Genomic DNA, 5,389 nt, shown 5'->3' with positions numbered 1-5,389 from the left:
TTTTAGTAGAGACGGGTTTCACCATGTTGACCAGGATGATCTCGATCTCTTGACCTCGTGATCCACCCGCCTCGGCATCCCAAAGTGCTGGGATTACAGGCTTGAGCCACCACGCCCGGCGAACATCTCCTTTTTTAAGGAGAAGTATTGTTTTCCTAATTTTTGTTGAGTTGTCTGTGTTCTGCTGTAGCTTGCTGTGTTCCCTTAAAACAATTATTTTGAATTCCTTGTTAGGAAATTTTTAGATCTCCACTTCTTTGGGGTTGGTTACTGTAAAATCATTGTGTTCCTTTCAGGGTGTCGTGCTTCCTTGATTTGCATATTGCTTGAAGTCTTACATTACTGTCTTTGTATTTATTTGAAGCAGTCACTTCTTCCTGTCTTTAGTAACTGGCTTTGGGAGGAAAACACCTTCACCAGTTAGCCAGGCTAGGGATTTTGAGGCTATCTTGGACTTTTGCTATGGATGCACCTACTCCACTCCTCTCATTCTCTCTTGGGTATTCCTAAGATGATATGCCTTCTATTGATACTGCAAAGCCAGGCCAAGCATGGAGAGTCTCCCATTTGTTTTCCCTAGGGCAGTGTCCTGAAATGCTCAGTTGTGTGCCTTCTCCCAATCATGTAGTGTCAAGCCTGTTAAATGCATGTGCCTGCAAACCATCTGTAAAGCCCCACACTTGCTGTCCAGGGTACGCCTGTAGGGGTCCAGCCATGGGGTACTGAGAGGGGTGAAGCACATAGAGTATTTGGGGTGTCCATGGGCCAGTTGGGGAATCTGCAGGTAAGGCATCCCAAGCAGTTTATGGACAGGCCCCTGATGGAGTCTGTGAAGCAGCTAGTAAGATATGTGGCCCTTTGTTGAGTTTTACACTCTGATTCCTGTGAGTCTCCTGCCTCTCTTCCTTCCTCCCACATTTTCCCAGCTATTTGTTCATGTGGATCCCTTCAGTATTCTGGGTGGAATGAGAAAGAGATAGGACTCTTGGGAAGCATCCTTCACAGCTGGGGAAATCAAGTGTTCACTCATATACTGTTCCATTTCCCTGTGGGAGTTACTATGGGCTGAGGGGGTCCTGTCTTGTCACGGAGCTATAATGCCTGTGGGGGGGGTGATGTAGGTAAAGTGAAACTGTTCTTTTTATTCTCTTCAATCTTCCTATGTTTAGATTTTTTGCTCCAATGGTGTTCTAGAACTTCTTCCCTGGACTCCCACAAAGGTATGTTAATCCATGGATGGTTGTCAAAACCAGTGCACTCTGGAGGAGATAAAATAGTAGGAAACTCCTCTTCCACTATCTGGCTCTCTCTGCCTTCTTCATATTTACTGTTATTATCTGATCTCCCAGCTGGAAAACTCCTGGAGACTGAACACCTTCTCAAGTACCATCAGAGTGGACAAAACATAAACTGCTTTTCCTCTGCTCTCATACCACAATCGACACAGAAGACTTCTATGAAATGTGTGGAAATGTATCCCTGCCAACAAACAAGCAATCACTTCTGCATTCAACACCTTGTGGGTGTTCTCCAATTCAATTTCAGCACTACCAACTTGGAGATAGCATTAGATCACACAGATTGAAGGCTCAGTACCACAAGACTTCCTGTCACTTCTGACATCAATCACAAGCACCAGGATGTTTTACCCATACTTCTGACCTACTGGCTATAAATTGGGGTTCCCATGACTTCCTCCTTGGGGTTGATTAATTTTCTAGAGTGGCTCACTGAACTCAGGGAAACATTTATGCTTACCAGTTTATTATAAAGGATATTACAAAGGCTACAGATGAAGGGTTGCATAGGGAAAGATATGGAGGAAGTGGCACAGAGCTTCCATGCCCTCCAAGGATGCACAGCCTTGCAGGAACCTCCACATGGTGAGCTACCCAGAAACTCTCTAAACTCTGTCCTTTGTGGTTTGTATGGAACCTTCATTATGTAGGGATGATTGACAAGACCATCGACCATTGGTGATCAGGTTTAATTTTCAGCCCCTTTCACCTCTTGGGAGGTGGAGCTAAATATGCCAATTTCTCTAATCCTGTCTGGGTCTCTTCAGTGATCAGTGCCCATCCTGAAGCCACATATGAACTGCCAGCCATAAGTCAACTAATTAGCATACAAAAAACATCACTTTGAAAATTCTAAGGATTTTTTTTTTTTTTTTTTTTTTTTTTTGAGACACGATCTTACTCTGTCGTACGGACTGGAGTTCAGCAGCATGATCTCGGCTCACGGCAGCCTCTGCCTCCTGTTCAATCAATTCTCCTGCCTCACCCACCCAAGTAGCTGGGATTACAGGCAGGTGCCACCACTCCCGGCTGATTTTTTGTATTTTTAGTAGAGGCTGGGTTTCCCCATGTTGGCCAGGCTGGTCTCAGATTCCTAGACTCAGGCGATCCACGCACCTTGGCCTCCCAAAGTGCTGGGATTATAGGCGTGAGCCACCGTGCCTGGCCGGATTCTGAGGATTTGAAGAGTTGTATGACAGGAAATGGGGACAAAGACCAACTATATATTTCTGGTGCCTGGATTGGACCAGAGCAGTTGGACCAGAGCACGTCCAGGGGAATGAAGCGCACCCTCTAGTGGTCATCTGTGGTGCTTTCTCCTTGTCAGGATTCTGGTCCCCCGACCTCCCAAGAGGGATGGCTGGACACACAAGACGTTCACCCCTTAAAGCGGCAGAGACCATCAGGCTAGAGAACACTCAGAAAGGAATTTTAATCCACTCCTTATTCCATGACTCAACTTTTGTCAACATCCAGGTGACACTCAGCTTCTGCTGTTTTGTTTCTTCTCACGCAGTCATCCAAGTCATGCGTAAAATGAGGATGTTATCCTTTGTGCCACTCACAAGTGTTAATTAATCCCCATCATGAGAAAAAAAACTGAAGAAGTGGAAACTATAAAATAGAACATTAATAGGTTTTATTACAGGTTTTTTGTTGTAGTTGTTTGTTATTTTGCCCGGGCACAGTGGCTTACGCCTATAATCCCAACACTTTAGGAGTCTGAGGTGGGCACATCACCTGAGAGTTTGAGACCAGCCTGACCAACATGGAGAAACCCCATCTCTACTAAAAATGCAAAATTAGCCAGGCGTGGTGGCACATGCCTGTAATCCCACTTTGGGAGGCTGAGGCAGGAGAATCACTTGAACCTGGGAGGCAGAGGTTGCAGTGAGCTGAAACCGTGCCATTGCACTCCAGCCTGGGCAACAGAATGTGACTCCATCTCAAAAAATAAATGAATAAAATAAAGTTTATTTATTTATTTATTTTTGAGGTGGAATTTCGCTCTTGTTGCCCGAGCTGGAATGAAATGGTGTCATCTTGCACAGCCATCACTCAGCATTAACTATCACAGAAAACATATGAAAAGTTATTACACATCACCAGTAGTAAAAATATAAGATAAAGAGTTTATTATGGTGAGAGTTTAAGCTGACATAGTCCTTCTGGGAGGTAGTTTGGCATTGTGCAATTGTATCTGTTTGCTAGGGCTGCTATAACAAACTATCACAATCTGGGTGGCTTAAAACAAACAAAATTATTGTCTTGGCTGGGTGCAGTGGCTGACGCCTGTAATCCCAGCACTTTGGGAGGCGAAGGCGGGTGGATTACTTGAGGTCAGGAGTTCGAGACCAGCCTGACTAATATGGTCAAACCCCATCTCTACTGAAAATACAAAAATTACCTAGGTGTGGTGGCAGTTGCCTGCAATCCCAGCCACTCAGGAGGCTGAGGCAGGAGAATCGCTGGAACCAGGAGGCAGAGGCTGCAGTGAACCAAGATGGTGCCACTGCACTCCAGCCTGGGCGACAGAGTAAGACTCTGTCTCAAAAAAAAAAGAGCAAATTATTGTCTCACAGTCCTGGAGGCTTGAAATCTGATTGAAATCTGAAATTGAGGTGTCAGCAGAACTATGTTCTCTCTGAGACTCTGGATAAAATCCTTCCTTGCCTCTTCCCAGCTTCTGGTGATGGCCAGCAACACTTGGCTTACAGCTGCATTCACCCAATATCTGCCTCTGTCATTGCGTGGCTGTTTTCACGTTGTCTTCCCTCTCTGCATGTCTGTGTCTGTGTTCACACTTCTCCTTTATAAAAGGACATCGGTCATATTGGATTATTGACCTCATCCTAAATTGATCACCTGCAAAGACTCTGTTTCCAAATAAGGTCACATTTACAATTGCTAGGTATTACAACTTCAAGTTCTTTTGGGGGGAGACACAATTTAACCCATAAGAGTATCCAAATGTAGAACAAATGTACTTTTGACTCATCAACCCAAGTTTTAGAAATTTACCCTAAGGAGATACCTAGACAAATAGCAAAGAGGTTTAGGGTAGTCTTGTTTATAAAAGTGAAAAATTAGAAACAACTTAGTAGTGCGTTGTATACTAGTTAAATATGTTATTTGATACAATACAATGGAACCAAAAATTGGAGATGTAGTCCTATATTGATTGCCATAGAAAGGTAATCACAACATATTATTGAGTGAATGAAGCAGATCATAAAACACCATGAATAATGATTTGTAAATGCGTATACTTAAATCTATGTCAGGAAAGTTGCAGCTGGGCGCAGTGGCTCACACCTGTAATCCCAGCACTTTGAGGGCGAGGCAGGCGGATCACAAGGTCAGAAAATCAAAACCATGCTGACTGACATGCTGAAATCCCGTTTCTACTAAAAATACAAAAAATTAGCTGGGCATGGTGGTGTGCGCCTGTAGTCCCAGCTACTCAGGTGGCTGAGGCAGGAGAACCTGGGAGGCGGAGGTTGCAATGAGCCAAGATCGCGCCACTGCACTCCAGCTTGGGTGACATCTCCAGACTCCATCTCAAAAAAAAAAGCAAAACAAAAAACAGTGAGTTGGTGGGATGTTCAGATATTTAAATTTTCTTCTTTTTAATGTTTCAGGATATCCAGGTATGTTTGTAAATCACAAAAACAAGAAGTCAGGTTTAAAGACCTCTGAGAGCAGTATGTGAGGCCAAAGCATTCAGGTGGAACTGGAAGTCATCACGAAGCAAACTTGGCTGCTTTGTTTGTCCTCTATAATAGCCAAGCAGGTGCTGCAGCTCTGCGTTTCCTCACCTTGGCCTCCATGTCATTGAGGTGGGGCCTTTCCAGCTCAGATGGAAAAAGGCAAGTGTGTAAATATTTGGGCGTGTGACAGGGGGCAGCCATCTCTTGTGTATCAAAGGAGTCCCTGGCCACTTCTCCCCATTTCTGGAGGTAAAGATTCCCATGAAAGGTACTAAGAGCATTGGGCCCCTTATCCCCAGAACCCATGAATATGTTATTTTATATGATGAAAGGGACTTTGCAAATATGACTAAGGATTTTTTTTTTTTTTTTTTTTTTTTT

The 5,389-nt window shown here is 44.1% G+C and overlaps 1 long non-coding RNA gene across 1 annotated transcript in view; it reads left to right on the top strand.

The window, feature by feature from the left end:
* LOC119466730 overlaps window positions 1-5,357 on the top strand; it is a 9,603-nt gene extending 4,246 nt beyond the window's left edge. Inside the window, exon 3 of the long non-coding RNA XR_005195188.1 lies at window positions 4,940-5,357. This is a non-coding gene — a long non-coding RNA (uncharacterized LOC119466730). The remainder of the gene's footprint in view (window positions 1-4,939) is intronic.
* The last annotated feature ends 32 nt before the right edge of the window (window positions 5,358-5,389 follow it).

Source organism: Cebus imitator, unplaced genomic scaffold (genome assembly GCF_001604975.1).
Source record: "Cebus imitator isolate Cc_AM_T3 unplaced genomic scaffold, Cebus_imitator-1.0 Scaffold223, whole genome shotgun sequence".
Taxonomy (NCBI): domain Eukaryota; kingdom Metazoa; phylum Chordata; class Mammalia; order Primates; family Cebidae; genus Cebus; species Cebus imitator.
This window is presented reverse-complemented; position numbering and strand designations above follow the sequence as displayed.